General features: G+C 44.4%; 1 protein-coding gene across 3 annotated transcripts in view; it reads left to right on the forward strand.

The window, feature by feature from the left end:
- The window catches only part of PAK5 (p21 (RAC1) activated kinase 5), a 205,435-nt gene that overhangs the window by 88,537 nt on the left and 99,105 nt on the right, over positions 1-17,793 (forward strand). The gene's annotated exons all lie outside the window — the stretch shown is intronic.

Consider the following 17,793-nt stretch of genomic DNA (forward strand, 5'->3'; position numbering starts at 1 on the left):
TTCTCCCCGCAGGCAGAGGGCAGGGAGGTGAGCAAGGACCTGGAACCTTTGGCAGGAGATCTGGCTGGGTTTGAGGTACAATGTGACCTTGCAGGGCTCCAGCAGGCTCGGAGCAGGCTGTTGTTGTTCTGGGCTTTGTATGTGAGTGGGCACCCCTCCTCTTCCCCATCTCCATGATCTCCAACACCTTTATTGCCAGGGATTCATAGGGTTGCCAGGTGTCTGTTACTGACCCAAACAGTCCGGTATTTTCGCCTCCTGTCTGGGGAAAAAAAAATCAGAAAATACCGGACACCTGAAATGTCTGGTATTTTCTGTTCTTTTTTTTCCGGCCAGGAGGCAAAAATACTGGACAGCTGGCAACCCTACGACACACTTGGCAACTGGGCCCAGCCCACAGACACACACCCCTTCCCCCTACCCCCCAGTCTCCCTGCTTACCTGGTTCCGCAGGGAAACTCCCTTCTGGCTCGACCAAAAAAAACCAAGATGGCCACCGATGAAAAGGGGCCATACTATTTTAATGCTGTTTTTATTGATTTTGTTTGTTTGTTTAATGACACTTGGGTGTCATTTTTTCTCAACAACTTTGGTCTCCCTCCCCCCTTTTTTCCCCCTCAACAGAATTTTTCCCTGGTGGTTTTTTTTTTTGGGGAGTAGTGGGGGGGGGGGGGTCGATTTTTTTTGTTGAAACCATCTGGCAACCCTACCCGGGAAGGAGCTACTGGGCGTGTGTGTGCCCCTGGGGGGAGTGGGCAGGAGGTGCGCTGGTGGCCTGAAAGTGCAAGAGGCACTCCTCAGAGGAGTTTTTCCCTGCTGGGAATTGTTTCATGCTGCTTCATGTAAAAGGCAGCCCATCGTTTTGCATTTGTGAAACCTGCTCTTCTGTGGAGACTCGCTGCATGATGGTGTCATCCTCCCAGGCAAACAGACTCGAGAACCCAGCAGTTCTGCAGTCTCTCTCCTCAGAACTGCCCAAGTGCAAACTTTTTATTTTAAATCTGCAGACTAAATTCAGCATTGCTCTCTCCTCGCTTAGTGCCTGTTACATTAATTACACGTGGCTTTGGAGCCCTGCTCTCCAGGGACGCATGAAGGCCTCAGAGATGAGTCGCTGGCTCCTTCCAGCCCTTCCAAATCAATTGAGCATCCACTGGCGGGAGGCCTGCTGGTGTCAGTGTGCCACCTTGGGCCTGCAAACTCTTTGACTGGGCCTGAAGAAAAGATAACTAATTGTCCAGGTAAATGGGATTTGAGCCAAGTGACTATTTGCCTCCAATAAGAACATCATGCCTTGATCCTGTAAACACTTAGGTGCTTAACTTTAAGCAGGGGACTCCCTCATTAACTTCCTTAAGCACATGCATCGGTGTTTGCAGGATCAGGACTTTGTTCATCTCTACCTGTGGCTGTCTCTCACCTTTCTATTTGCAATAGAGATGTAGCCCTGTTAGTCTGGTCTTGCTGGAACAAAAGACAGGACTATGCAGCACTTTAAAGACTAACACCTTTAGTGTGGTTTGTTAGGTGATGAGCTTTCATGGGCCAGACCCACTTCCTCAGATCAAATTGTGGAAGAAAATTGGCACGACCATATATGCCCATTTTCTTCCACAATTTGATCTGAGGAAATGGGTCTGGCCCATGAAAGCTCATCACTTAATAAACCATCTTGTTAGTCTTTAAAGTGCTGAATAGTCCTGTCTTTTCTTTCTCTTTGCTGCCCTGTTACAGTGAGCTTGAGAGTGGGGAAAGCCGATCAACTACCCAGATTCCAGGTCAACCTAACAACTGTATGTTCATGCGAACGAATCAGAAGTCACTCCGGAGGACTAGATAGAAATGTAGCCGTGTTAGTCTGGTGTAGCTGGAACAAAAAACAGGACTATGTAGCACTTTAAAGATTAACAAGATGGTTTATTAGGTGATGAGCCTTCGTGGGCCAGACCCACTTCCTCAGATCAAATAGTGGAAGAAAATTGTCACAACCATATATACCAAAGGATACAATTTAAAAAAATGAACACATGTGAAAAGGACAAATCAAATTTCAGAACAGAAGGGGTATGGGGGGGCGGGAAGGTAAATGTCTGCTCTGAACTGACAGAATCCTCTGAACTGTCATTCATGCTTAAATTCAACACTTTACACTTAGGTTTAAACAAAGACATTAATTATCTTACCCATTACAAAGATAGCTTCCCCAATTATCACCTCTACTATCATTAGCTCACAGACATTTACCTTTCCCCCCTCCCCCGTCCCGCTTCTGTTCTGAAATTTGATTTGTCTTTTTCACATGTGTTCATTTTTTTTAATTGTATCCTTTGGTATATATGGTTGTGACTATTTTCTTCCACTATTTGATCTGAGGAAGTGGGTCTAGCCCACGAAAGCTCATCACCTAATAAACCATCTTGTTAGTCTTTAAAGTGCTACATAGTCCTGTTTTTTGTTCCGGAGGACTAGTGTACATTAGGCTGTCTGAGTATGAACCACTACTTAACAAACTTGCTCTCGTATGCTGCCCTCCTGGCTCAGCGCTTGGGTTAACGCAGATGCAGCGTACTCTGCATGGATATTAGACTTGTCTTCAGCAGTTTGGTCACTGCCGCAGGGTGTTCTTGTTAGCCAAATAGAGCAGCTATTGTGCAGTGAAGTGATCTGGACATCAAATTAGTCCTGGCTGATCTTAAAATGGGACTCCATAGAAGATGGATGTTGAACTAGAAAAAGCAGGGAGGCAAGATGGGGATTCTCTGGTCCATGCCCCCTGTTTAAGGTCCTCAGGAGCAAGTCTCTGCACTATGGGCCAGAAGCCCTGAGCCTCGGCACCCCTCATGGGGCTGAAGCTGCGAGCACCAATGGGGGGTGATCCAGTAAGCTCTGCACACTGCCCTCGCCTACAGGTGCCACCCCCAAAGCTCTCATGGGTCAGGAGCTGTAGGCAGTGGGGACTGTGGGGCTGCAGGGACATGCTGGCAGTTTCCAAATGTGGGAGCAGCTGGAGGTCAGTGCCATGCACCCCCCCTCCTGGGTTGGAGTTCAGGTGCAGACCTTGCACCCTCACCCCAGCCTCCTGCCGTGAATCCTCTCCCCCACGCCAAATGACTTGGCCTGAGCCAAGAGCCTCTTCCTGCACCCCAAATGTCTCACCCCAAGCCACCCTCCCCAAGCCTGACCTCCCAGTCAGATCTCGACCCTTCCTACACCCCAACCTTCGGCACCAGTCTGGAGCCTCCTCCCTCACCCTGTACCCCTCATTTTTGGCCCCATCCTAATATAGAGTTGCCAACTTCCCTGACCAAACGGTCAGGTTGGAAAAGTTGGCACCCCTAATCCCAGTGCCTAGGGGGAATCCTGGCCTTCTGCCCCTCCACCTGCAGGGCTGTGGGGGTGGCCCATGACTTTCTGAAGTCTGGGGATCAATGGCCCCTGGTAGAGGAAAGCTTCCCATCCACTGGGGTAAATAGTGAAGTGGCAACATTTGTGGATGATGCAATTGCCTAAGCTAATTAAGTCGAAAACAGACTACAAATTAATCTTTCAAAACTGGTGCCTGGGCAGTAAAATGGCAGATCAAATGATAAATGCAAATTAATGCACTTTGGAAATATAATCACAACTATATGTGTAAAATGGTGGGGTTTGCTGTTACAACTCAGGAGAGCTTGAAGTCATTATGGCCAGTTTGCTGAAAATAGCCCTTGAATGTGCAGTGGCACTCAAAAAAACAAACAGAATGTTGGGATTAATTAAAGGGATAGTCAAGGCAAAATTAGATTGCCTTCTATATAAATCCATGTTATGCCTGTCTCTTGACTACTGTGTGCATATGTGGTCACCACATCTCGCAAAAGACCTATTGACATTGGAAAAGGTTGAGAAAAGGGTAACAACAATGATTAGGAATATAGAACAGCTTCTGTATGAGGTCTGATTAGTAAGAGTCAGATTTTCAGCTCAAAAAACAGATGACAAAGCAGTATATGATAGAGGTCTCCTTTGTAATACAAGAGCCAGTGGTCATGAAATGAAATTAATAGATAGCATGTTTAAAACCAAAGAAAGTACTTCTTCACACAATGCATAGTCAACCTGTGGAACTCCTTGCCAGGGGATGTTAAGACTGAAACTATATCTGGTTCTTTTTTGAACCCTGTTTAAATTCATGGAAGACAGACCCAATATGGACAGGGATGGTGTCCCTACCCTGTTTGCCAGAAGCTGGGAATGGGTAACTGGGGTGGATCATTTAATGATTACCTCTTCTATTCCTTCTTGGGCACCTGGCCTTGACTGCTGACAGAAGATGGGATACTGGGCTAGAGGGACCTTTTGGTTTGACACAGTATGGCCGTTCTTATGTTCTTACACTTGGTCAACTCCAGACCAAGTTGAGGTGGGAAATTTGTTACAGGGCATCCCTGATCCTCAGCTGACTTTAAATCTCCACCATTCTACAGTAGTGCTGAGAATTTGGCAGCATGGTGTCTACTTAATGCAGCATTTGAAAAGCACTGTACCTGGAGCAATTCCAATGGTTTGACAACTAAAAAGCATATGTTGGCCAGATCCAGCCTCCCCCAAGAGTTGTCTGGGGCTGGAGGCTTTGAATTAAAAACAAAGCAAAGAGCTCATGGCTCCTGGCCCCGCTGCTACCACGTTGCCTGGCAGCTACCCTGGATTGCTGTGGCTATTTAAAGGAGTTGTGGATCCGGCCCCTGCCATGATAGCGCTGTGCCCATGAGCCATTTAAATAGGATCCTGCTGCTTTAGCCACTGCCTAGAAATTCGGTGACACAGGCAGCAGGATATAAATAGAAAGCATTCAGATCCACCCTCGGGCCACATCTTCCCTGCCCCTGATTTAACGAGACTTTAAATGTGATCGGGAAGATGCTCTACCACCTGCTGTGCTGCTCATAGTGAATCAAGTTGATGTGTAAATAACTTGCCTATTGTTCCTTGGCCTCTGTCTCTAGATCCTGGGCTCCTTTTGAGCAGAGATTATTCATGCCTGGCACATAGTTGGCATGGCTGCCAATAAATATTAATTCCTGTCTCTCTTTCCACCATTCTAATTGCACAGCATCTACACCATATTTGTATTAGTCGCTGAAACCTTTCCTGAGCATAGTCTAGCAAACACTTTCCCTGGGCTTGGGGGAATAAAAGCTTATCATAGAATCATAGAATACTAGGACTGGAAGGGACCTCAAGAGGTCATCGAGTCCAGTCCCCTGCCCTCATGGCAGAACCAAATACTGTCTAGACCAGGGGTGTCCAAACTTTTTTCAAAGAGGGCCAGATTTGATGAAGTGAACATGCGTGAGGGCCGACCATTTTGCCTGACATTCTTTGAACCATTAAAATTAAATGCAAATTAACTATTTTATGCAAAGTTTATTGCAAACGGCATACTTTTTATTTCCTCACATGGATGACAAATCTAAACAGGTGTTAAATCACTCTGCCTTTCATATCTGAAGGCCAGATGAAAAAAAAATCCAGGAAGCTGAAATATATGTCAGGAACATTGTAAAGTACATTACATATTATTGGTAATAAAGGTTGTCTGTCAACTTTTAAGTTCAAAAAATATGAACAGGAACATAACACCAAGTATACATGTTGTGTCCAAATATATTTATAACTGATTTAGACCAACTGACATTAACTGAGATTTTACAATGTATTCATCTCAATACATATGGATTCGTTGGGGGCCATAAAAGATAGATATTGCCAAATTACCTGTGGGGCCGTATTAAACCGGAACACGGGCCGCAATTGGCCCCCGGGCCGGACTTTGGACATGCCTGGTCTAGACCATCCCCGATAGACATTTATCTAACCTACTCTTAAATATCTCCAGAGATGGGGATTCCACAACCTCCCTGGGCAATTTATTCCAGTGTTTGACCACCCTGACAGTTAGGAACTTTTTACTAATGTCCAACCTAAACCTCCCTTTCTGAAGTTTAAGCCCAATTGCTTCTTGTTCTATCCTCAGAGGCCAAGATGAACAAGTTTTCTCCCTCCTCCTTATGACACCCTTTTAGATATCTGAAAACTGCTGTCATGTCCCCCCTCAATCTTCTTTTTTCTGAACTAAACAAACCCAATTCTTTCAGCCTTCCTTCATAGGTCATGTTCTCTAGACCTTTAATCATTCTCGTTGCTCTTCTCTGGACCCTCTCCAATTTCTCCACATCTTTCTTGAAATGCGGTGCCCAGAACTGGACACAATACTCCAACTGAGGCCTAACCAGCTTGATGCGTGTTGATAACCCAAATAGATTCATGGATATGGTGCTAAATGATACCACTTGCAATTTTTCTGATTCACTAGCCTAGTGACAGTAGCCATCCATGTGTGGAAAATTTTACCTTGCAGATCAATAGCAGAGCACTGGTTGGCTAGACCTACAGCTAACAGGAAAAGCACTGGTAGAAAGCAGATGGAGAGCACAGTATGTGGCTGGCACGACCATTATGTTGAGATTGCAACCCAAGAGGTAGGAGAGGGGGAAAGAATAAGTATTTAAAAGCAATTATTTACAGAGGGAATAAATACACTGAACTAAATGGCTGGTAGACACTCAGCACTGAAGGGCAATGTATTCAAATCACAGCTGTACCATAAACGATGTGAGGGCAGGCAGACAAAATGAAGAGATGTGATGATGAATTGAGAAGGGGAAAGCTCCTGATTTGAGGAAAATAAATGGCACTGGTTCCTCTCTGACCATCTGCTTGTGCTGTGATTGAAAAGTCAAGAGATAACAAGGCTTGCCGGAGCCATGTTTGGAATGTGTGCCAAAAATGAGCCCAGTATGGTTGCCTTAATCTGTACGGCACACTGAATTAGTTGAATGCAGCAAGTTTGTAAATCATTGATTCGTGTCAGTAAACTCCATTCCAGTTGTATTCTCATGAGCTACATCTTTCTGATTGAGAGCAAACCAACCTGTGTGTGTCTTTCTTGCTTACAATTAGAAGCATTTGCTACACTTACTAAACTGTGTTAGACTCCAGATTTTAAAGGAAAAAAATGTGGTTAAGTGTCATCTGTGGCTTCAGATGAAGCCCTCCCCCAATATGTCATTGGTCATCAATATTGTGAAATGTTACAATGTAAGGAGGTGTGCGTGGAAATACAAAAAATGATTAAATGTTCAAGATCTGTCAGCAGCAGCAGTGTTAAACAGGGCTTTTGTCAGATGAGATGTATGTTCACATGTCTGTCTGCTTGCAAATTGAGCATTGTAAGGCAAAACAATGGATGCTCATTTACATATAGAATCAACAGGGTAGCAAGTCCTGGGTGACTATCCTAGATGCATACAAAGGCAATGGAATATGGGAGCATAATGTTTAAAGCAAAGAGGATGTCCCATGATCCTGCAGCTAAGAAGCAAATGATTCTTTGTTAATTATAAATGGATCTCAGCCACCCTTGTTTGAAAACTCCAAGGAAAGCTTTTGGTGAGAAATATCTGAGGCAGAAGGTTAAGTTCAGTTCCTAGAAGTGAGCTGTGTTTGTTTCACGGGTGCTCCTGTTTCCAGTCTCCTTCCTTACCGTCTTATGACTCACTCTCTCTGATCTTTAACAACAAGCTTATAGTATTCACTGTACATGTATCTCAGTGCTGTGATGTTAGGCAAAACGCTGGCCCTGAGCTACTTTTACAAGCTGCGGTGTATGCTAATCCTTTTCAGGACAGGTGTTTGAGTAGCCAGAGTTTGGAGCTGGAACTCCTAAGGGGGTACTTCAAAGGGACAAGGACTGGGGTGCACCTATTGTTTAATTGCAAGGCAAAGTAAGGCCTCCAGAGGAGAGTGCTTGAGTGAGCAGCAGGCTGGTGTCCGTAGGGAGCTGACAGCTAGCTGAGTACAAGCAAGACGCCTCACAGGTGGGGGGCTAGAAAAAGTACTAAGGTGAGTCTCTGTCCTGAGCACCCTGGGAACCATCACATTAACTTGAAAGGAGTGCAAGGTTCTGTTAATCTTGCCTGGAAAACCAATGTGGGAGGGGAGAGACCAAAAGCACTTACAACCTGTTCAGTTGTAGGAACGTTATGACACCACCTACTTAAAACCCTTGGGTAAGCCAGTTTGAGAGAAACTTTTTTGAAAGTGGAGCATGTAGAGAAATGACATCAATCACATTTCTGCCGAAACCCTGCCATCTGTCACCGACGGCCTAGATGCCTCTTTTGCTCCCCAACAAGTCATCCTCCAGGCATTCACACTTGCTTGCTCTGGGAAGTGCTTGTGTAGCTCTTCGTAACAGGAAACTTCCTTTCTTCTCATTTCATAACTCAGCAAAGCATGCAACTAACAGCCCTGACAGCTACAGTATTGCTGGTATCGGCATTGTCCCATGAAATGAATGGGGTGAATGTTACAAGCTCTCCGTCGACTCGGAAGGAATATCTGCAGCAGTTATACTGCCTTCAGCTTTTGAAGATTTTTTCTTTGTGACCATAACAGCTTGAGACTTTCCTTAATAAAAGCTGAGGCTCTAGAAAACAATGGAGGCTTGTCTGTATTACCCACAGGATTAATATTTCAGGCTGCTCTCTGGGGAGACCCACCCCACATTCTGGGAAACATTGGGGTAAATTATCTGATGAACACAATGGCACGTGTTACTGCATGGAAGAGCAGAGTCCTTAAGTCATGAAAGGCGGCGTTCATTCAGCTCACATGAAGCCTGAAGAGTTGGACTCCATAGAGCTGAAGTGAGGGGTGGGAGAACAGGATGGTAAAATCCACCCAGCAGCTCTGGGTGAGAAGTGACCCTGCACCCATCTTTAAAGCTGCAGCTCTAGCGAATAGGCTACGCTGCTAACCACCTCTTCATGCCACTCACATTGTTTAGTCGGGCTGTCCCTGTCTGCCTTACTACCTCACCCAGGAAAGGGGTCCATCATGCACGTCGCTGTATACGTGCATAGCAAATCAGCTCAAATGAGATCACCTAGAGGGAGAAGAGAGCTCAAACAGAGGAGGCGATGCCGAAGGGCCCACTGAAAAGGTGGCCAGAGGTGTGAGGACAGGATGTCTGAGGGGAGCGGGGCTGTGAGCAGACAGGTGAAGTAGAGTCCAGAGGCCATAGAATCATAGATGTTGCAGGAAGAGTTTCTTTGAACTGCAGAGTTGTGGTGGGAGCACGATCCAGATGAGAAGATCCAGGATGGAGATCAGAGAGGAACTTAGCACTCAGTGGCCCATTCGGTGAGGTTACGTGTGAAAAGAGATGCCACAATAATTGAGGGTGGACAGGTAAGATCAAAGGTGATCTGGCATCTGAGGATGTAGGGAGCTATGATCAATGGATTAGAAGTAGAGAGTAGGTAAGAGATTGATTTTTGACAGACGAGGGAGGTAGGGAAAAAGCTACCGGAAATAGTAAAGGAAGTGGAGGATTTGCGATCAGTCCTTTCTTTGCTTTGATTTTCACTGACTTCAAGCTAAGAGAAGAGTTGGGGCTGGAGTAAGGGGAGCTCTAAGATGATTGAATCCCATGGCTTCTATCAGTTCAAGTAAATGGAGAAAATGTGACCAGGAAAATGGTAGAACGTGCAAAGTGGAACATCCACACGGCTTCTTAACACTCTCTCTTGTGAAATGACCACAAAGAAAACACATCCTACTAGGTTCCCTTACAGACTGAAGAGTTTAAGTGTGACTCCAACTGGGTGTCAAAGATCTTTATTTGTTTGGCTTTTTTTTTTTTGTTCTTTGATCTGATTTCCTTGCTGTGATTACCAAGTGTACAGAGTGTTTGCCTCAGTAAACTTAATCAATGCCAGTGGGAAATTATCAAGCTGAAGAGAAAATATCTTGTTTCCTGTAGCCACTTTGTAGACCATTTCAAATGCCTGAGTTCTAATTATTTGTATGTAACCTAACTTTGTCTTTCTAGCAGTTTGTTTTCTTATCTAATTGTCTGACATGAATGGTTAAATACTAAATTCAGATCTGTATGAATGTATCATTATTTAATACTAAATTCATAATAAAGCAAACATGTATTTACAGTCACTTGACCTTTAGGCTTCCAAGTCCAGAATATCAGTCTTAATGCTCTCTTTTTTACTTTTGTTGTGAACCACTAGTACAAATTCAAACAGCCTGCAATGCTGTCTGTTAGGTTTTACAATATTTTGAGCAAGTAAAGCACATTACAATTAAGACTTGATTTTCCTTTTCAGGACTGGATGTACTGGCAGCAATCAGGAATCCGAGAACAATCCTGTCCTGTCATAGTTTTCACAAATGCTTAGTCTCTGAATTTCTCTAATTGTGATTGACTATGTAGCATATGTTCAGACAGAGCCAGCTACCCTACCAAATGGATCCAATGTATGGAGAAATAAGGTAGTAATGAATATTCCCGGTTTCAGAAATCTCTTGTTGTCCCATTGTATATTATTCTTATTGCATAATACTTGGCACTTTAAATATGTAAAAATGCCATGTGCAAACTCTGGTTATCTACACCAGATGCAAAACAGGTACTTCACTGATCTTGTTAGCTCTTTTTTCCTTTAGCTAGTCTTACAAAAAATAGCCCCTCTCAGGCTTTCTCTGCTAAATTTTCTATAATTCATACAGTTATAGTATGAAACAACCAGATTAAATAAACATATGTGCATGGCATAGGCTATGTCTTTGCTATAATGTACACAGAAATGGGGGTTTTGCTTTCTCTCCCTGCCCCCCAGAGGTTCTAGGTAAAAGTAATGAAGTCCTAAGGCCAGCTCTGCCTCCCACAGAAGTCAATGGGAGTCAGATCAAGCCATTCTAAAAGCAATTTTGTCACTGGAATGACACAGCCAATAACATCAGCATCAATGCTGCTCTTCAGTTAGAGCCATGGGCATTAGCAGCACACTTGGCAACACCTCTAGAGCCAAAGTTGTTGTAGAGTTTGAAGATAAGAGGCAGGGGAATCTCTGAGAGATGGTTGTAAAATGGAGGAGGTCAAACTCTGCTCTCCTAGGGGCTGCATGTGTGTAAATAAGAGCAAATATTTTGCGTGTGTGTAAATAAGAGCAAAATTTGCCTGTGCATGTCATACAGCTAAAAGCTCTTATCTATAATGTTATGGGCCTTCACCTCAATTCCCATATAGGAAACAAATCTGGTCAATAGTGATAAATAACCACTGTTCCCTTCCTTTGTAACTGTCCAATTGCTGTTCTGGCTCTAACAACTGAGTTAATATATCGCATGACTGACTTTTCAATGACCCTATGCAAAGGGTAGGTCCAGTTGACAGCTACATTATATATGGCTGATCCTTATTATTCAGAGCCTGACTCTGCCCAAGCAGAATGAGTAACATCCATTCACGTCCGTCCGAGTTACTTGTATTCTGTCCAGTGTGGGAGAACTGAGGCCCTGGATTTTACTGTGGTCTGTGATTTCATTCCTTTCAGGCACAGAGTGCAGTTAGTAAGCACAGGGAAGGATATTGTATTACGTGAGTCACCTGATGCATACTAAGGAGAAATGGTGGTTATAGTAATAATACAGCTCATTACCTTCCACATAGTGAAGTGGAGACACTAGAGTAGGTGGTATAAATACAGCATGCTTTGCATAATCGCGTGAAAAAGCCGTGCAGGGCTCACTGCTGCTTTCATGAAGAAGCTGGAAATAATTGAAAAGAGCATTTGGACGCTGCCGGTGTTTTTAAAATCAAGGCAAGTTACTGGACACATTTAAAAGCCCAGTGGGGTTTTATAGGAGGTAAGTGAAGGCAGTCTCTAGCTCCATTGTAGCTGGTTGTAGACTAAATTAGTGGGATGTTGGCAGGCTGTGAAGTGCCTGTAATGGACTCGGCTGCTGAGTTATGCAGAGCTGATTATGCTAAACGATCAGTGAAACATCTTTCCTGGAAGGGCTCTGTTTAACTTTCCATTCCTCTATACAATTGGGAGCCAGTCTTGCCTTGTGTGGCCCTTCAAGGTCTCTAAAGCACAGTCAGAACTGGGGTTCTGCTGCTCCTCGAGGGGCAGGCCACAGAGGCTGCGGAGTGGTGAAGACCAGTGGTAGATCTGTCCATGGCAAGGTAGACAGCTAGCCTCTGTGTGGGGAAATAAGGGCAAAGCTACTTGGTCTGGGATTGTGCAGATCCTCTGGCCAAAATGTCCCCCACAGGGCACTGCAGGGGTAGGAACATGGGAATAATAACAGCCAAGCAGCACAGTATGCAGTAATGACACAGCTGTCTAATCTATCAAGGTCATGTAGTTGTAGGAAGCTTGACTTCCCCTTCCTTCTGTGGAGTGGGGTGAAGGTGAAAAAGTGCCAGGAATGTTCATGGATAGGGTGATGGAGCCTCCACACGAGTTGCTTATCCCCCTCCTTCAGGGAGCGAACCATGAAGCCATCCCCACTGTCCGTGTACAGCAATCCTAAATGTCATGAGAACTTTGGCTTCCATTGTGGCAGACAAGTCCCTCAATGGGCCTGGCCCAAAAGCCAATAAACTGAATGGGGAAACTCTCATGGATTTGAGACAGTTTTAGATCAGGCCCTGTGGTCACACAAAATGTAACTGGATGAATGGCAAGAGCTCTGCTTGTTTCTGATAAAATGCAGACAGAGCTGAAGCTGAGTTGTAAGACTATAACTGCCCTTAAGCAGTGCTGCAATTTATTGCAACCTTCTCAGCTGTCCTTAACCACCACCTTTAATGGTCAGAAGGTTGCTGGCTATTGGTCCCTTACATCCTGTCTATGTGTGTGTAGGTATATCATCTGTCTTAAAATCGTGGTGTATATTTTTCATGGCCCTGATCTAGGGAAGCACGTGCTTAAACTAAGCACATATTTGAATGCTGCGCTGGGTCAGGGTCTTTTTACCACCCTGATTCTTTTTCATCTTTACCACCAGCACTGAGAAAATGAGACTGAGAGATAAAGATCACTGGTGTGTGGCTTTTTTAAAAAAAGCCGGAATTTTTTTTATTACTAAAGTATCGAGGATCCCTAACAACAGACCAGGAGCCTTCTATACTAGGTGCTCTACAAACACACACATCCCGCAAAACCTTATTTGCATGAGTAATCTATACTCCTACAAATAATCCCATTGATTTTTCACTCGGCAAAGATTTATAGGATTGGGTTCAAAGCAATGCTCTCTGTAAGCTATGCTTTTGTGCGGCTGCTCAGGAGACATTCAAATGCCGCCCAGCTGATTAGCAGAGTGCCCACACCTAGGTTTTGTGGTTTTATTTTGTTGGCCCTGTGGTGCACGTTTACACAAAATTTATTCTATATGTGGATGGAAAAAATCGTCCCATGGATGGGAAAATATGAGGGGGAACTTTAGTCCATAGGTTTGTAGCTCACAAAGGGTAATGTCAGTGACTGATTCATTTGTATCTTTGCTGATATTCAGAATTTTCACTCCATTTTAAAGGTGTTCTTGACAAACGGCAAAGGTACTCTGGTATTTTTTCCACTGCATGATTGATTTTAAGCAAGTGGGGAAAACAACTTTGACACTGATAAAGCTCGTTATGTTTTACCTCTTGTCCATTTACCCACATCCAGGGCTGCCCTTACCATGAGGTGAATTGAGGCAGCCACCTCAGGTGCCCGATTGGGAGGAGGGGGCGGGGTGCCACTAGGACCCAGAAAGAAGAAAATTGTGTTTGCTGTTGTCCTAAGTGAGGGGAATGGGGGTGTCATTTGAGCTCCCCGCCTCAGGTGCCAAAATGTTGTGGGCCAGCCTTGCCTGCATCTTAACTTAGTTATTTCCTAGCTATGGGTTTAATATAAATCTGGATAAAAGCTGAGTTATCAGAACTGGGGTGGGAATTTATGCCTATTGCAAGGATTTTGCCCATGAGAGTAACTGGATCAACACGTATGGTACGTTGATCATGTGTGTCATGTGGCGTGATCCTTTGTCTGACTACAAGTATCTGAAACGCCAGAGAAAAAACAACTTGGGCTTGAGAAAGGAGCAGTTGTGGTTGCTGAAGGGCAATCCCCTTTCTTCCTAATAAAACCACACAAAATTTCCCCTGGGAGCTACCAAAGTTTATGGGCTCCCAAATTCAAGGGATCTATGGGGAAAACAAGAGCATACTCGGATTCCTCAAAGGATGGCTAAGCCAATGACTCCATGACTCCAAACATCTAAGTTCTTGAGCATTGTTTATGGCCCTCCCCAAACAAGTGCCTAGAACCTCATCCAGCATAGGATAGTGCTGCCAGGAGCCTGCTATGCTCATATTGTCCTCTGCACGGGGACTTACCGGGGCATTGTATAAACTCACTCTTGTGATTCCAGGGTACTTGCAATTATTTTAAAGGGAGACAATAGAACTGGAGACTTTGTGGCCAAAGGGGAGGAAAAACAAATAGGAGGAGATTTAAGGGAGAAGAGAACTTTTCATTTGTGCTTCAGCACCATCCAGAACAGTTTCAGAGGGGGAAGCATGTTAGGCTGTTGTAGCAAAAACAAGGAGTCCTGTGGCACCTTTTAAAGACTAACAGATTTATTTGACCACGAGTTTTCATGGACCAAAGCCCATTTTGTCAGACGCATAAAGTGGAATCTTCAGTTTGGCAGGGATATACGGCTACATGCAAAGTTGGGAATAGGTCACATCCACCCATGGCCTTGTTAGCATCGGGTCTTCACATAGTAATAGAGACTGTTTTAGCAAAAACCTCTGCATGTATCTGTAAATCCCTGCCAAACTGAAGATTCCACTTCATGCATCTGACAAGGTGAGCTTCAGCCTATGCTCAAATAAATTTGTCCGTCTGTAAGGTGTCTCAGGACTCTTTGTTCTGGATAAAAAAGATACAATACAGCCTTTTCTCCAGAGTCTTAGGGTCGTCAAAATAGTGAAATACAGTGAAAACTTTTTTTTTTTTGAGCAATCACAAATCCCTGTTGTCTTCCTGCCTCTGCAATCAAGAGTGTTTTTTTTTTTGTTTGTTGGCTTTTCTCCTAAAAAAAGAGAATTGTATCTCTTGAATGGCTTTGTTTTATGAAAAACAGTACTGCTGGTGAATCAAATGTTTCCTGTTTATCAGTACACATCAACCCGAGTATTATTTGCATGCACAGAGCACTATTATACTGTTTGATTTACGCAACATTGTTCTCTGAAATTGCTGATGCTGTGCTAAATTTCCTTGCTTTTTCAAGTGATGGAATAATAAGAAGGAACTCTGTGGTGCAGGGGGAGGAGGAAGAGGAGAACGAGTTCCAGAGCGAAACTAACCAAGCCCTGTTATATGCAGCTTTGGAATTCTCACTGTCTCTGAACTCAGAACCGATTCCAATAGGTCTCTACGTCTCCTGCTTGCCACATGCGAAGGGCTGCCTTCTCCGGGGGGAACAGCATGTCCCACCTTCTCCCCTCTGTTCTCCTTACTCTTCCCCCAAGAAAAACCGCACATGCACACAGGAGCGTAGCTGTTGGCTTTGTGTAATTAGGAATTTCCCAGTTCTGCCCTACCCTCATCCCCCCCACCATTAGTCACTTGTTCCACTTCCATTTCCTGTGCCTATGGGTGCTAAGGTTGGTGGGATTTGTTCTTCATTTTTTCCACTCACGTGTAGATGTTTCAAATCTCAAACAGGTAGCTTCAGACAATCCTCTCTTACTTGTAAACAGCCTAGCAGAAGAATGTCCCCTATTTTCCCTCCTCAAAGTGACACCCAGAGCCGTAGTCCTGGGTTGAACAACCCCAAGTTCTACTGAAGGTACAATACATCACAACCCTACAGAGCCATAAACAAGCTTCAAACCACTAGGAAAAAACAGGTTGCCAGCTTCCTAAGGGAATTCATGTCCTCTAGCCTTGAAGAGGCCTGAAATACTGACCTTAAATGTATCTATTTTTAGGTGGAAGGGGGAGCTATTTTAGTTCACCTTCAGCACTTCTCTGTGAGCGTTGCACAGAGGATCGTTCTAAGTGAGTAGTCTGGCTTTACAGGCGAGCTCTGACAAAGAGTCCCAATAACTGTTTGTAAAAATACATAAAATAATGAGACTAGTTCTTCTGTGACCTGCTGGCATAGTGAGAACAGTGCAGTGGTGCTGAGGAGAATTTATCAGCACCAATTTGAAATGCCTTCCATTGAGTAATGCCGTTCTCTTATAGGCACGCTTCCCCATTCTGTTCTAGACCTCTTGTGATGGAACGTCCGGACGTGTATAGAATTACACACACACCCCTCCTGTGTACGTCTTCACCATCAATGTCTTCGTCTACCTCCAGTTTATGATAATTTTAAGTCCACATTTGCAATCAAACAACAGAAAACACCCTTCAAACGACCTTCCATTGTTAAAGTAACCCCTCTCGAAGCACAGACTTGCCTGAGCAGCCTCGCGGCCAGCACCCTGGCTTGCTTGAACAAGGAGATCTGGATTTTTGTTCCCGGCTCAGTCATTCACATGCTACATCACTTCCCCTCTGTGCTGCTCTTTCTCTTTCTTACAAGCATTTCCCCAACCCCACTGCCACACACATCCTTTCTTTTCACTTTGCTCTCACTAACTCTCCAAGACAAGCAGTGCCTCACAAGTTGTACAGGGTCTGATTGTACAGGATTCAATTCCCTCTTGGGTCACAGACTATCTCAGTGACCCTGAGAAAGATACAAAACTGTAAGGAACCCCAAGAAATCATTAAGTCTAATTCCCTGCACTCCTGGCAGAACCAAGCACCATCTAGGCCGTCCCTGACAGGTGTTTGTTTAACCGGCTCTTGAAAATCTCCAAGGATGGAGATTCTACAGCCTCCCTGAGCAATTTATTCCAGTGCTTAACCACCACCCTCCTTGTAACACCCTTTGAGGTACTTGAAAGCTGTTACCATGTCCCCTCTCAGTCCTTTCTGTTCCAAACTAAATAAACCCAATTCTTTCAGTCTTTTCTCATAGGTTGTTTTTTTCTAGACCTTTATTCATTTTTGTTGTTCTTCTCTGGACCTTTTCCAGTTTGCCCACATCTTTCCTGAAATGTAGCTCCCAGAACTGGCCATAGAACTCCAGTTAAGGCCTAATCAGGGCAGAGTAGAGCGGAAGAATGACTTCTTACGTCTTGCTTACAATGCTCCTGTTAATACACCTCAGAATGATGTTAATGATTATAAGTAACTTAGCTTATCTAAGACAGTGAAATGCTCATCCATAATGGTGATGGGGGAGGGGTGGGAATTGTTTCTTGATGCCACCTCGGGTGATCAGCTAGCCCCTGAGCATGTGAGTAAGAACCAGCCAGCCCAATATATGAGCATCTTCTCTTGATTGCTCTCAATGCTGCCTTTGAGCACTGACCACCCCATCCAGGGTCCCATCTGCAGTTGAGGCCAGATCTGATGTTTCAGGGGGAGGAGGAAACCCCAGAATTACTGTCTTCTCAGATCTGAACTATATGGTGACTCCCCTGTAGTTCTGGGTCCTAAACATTTTTCAGTCTGGGTCCACTTCAGTTACTTAGCAACATCTGCAATAACTTGGTATTGGTGACTTGGTAAGGAAAAGTTTCTTTAAAAAACTACGTATATGCTTCCCTGAGGAGTCGATGGGACGGTGGTAAAGGTGAAAGAAAGCATGCATTTAACTACATACATGGATGACACTCAGGTTTTTGGGTTTTGTTTGTTTTTAAATCAGGGTCATAGAGCTGCTGACACATCCCTTACAAGTGTAATCTGTGCTTCAGGGAGGCTATTTTGTAGCGTTTGCATAAAACCGATCACATGCTGGGAAAGAAACAGGCACAAACGA

This window comes from Pelodiscus sinensis, chromosome 3, assembly GCF_052426305.1.
Source record: "Pelodiscus sinensis isolate ZL-2025 chromosome 3, ASM5242630v1, whole genome shotgun sequence".
In the NCBI taxonomy this organism is placed as follows: domain Eukaryota; kingdom Metazoa; phylum Chordata; order Testudines; family Trionychidae; genus Pelodiscus; species Pelodiscus sinensis.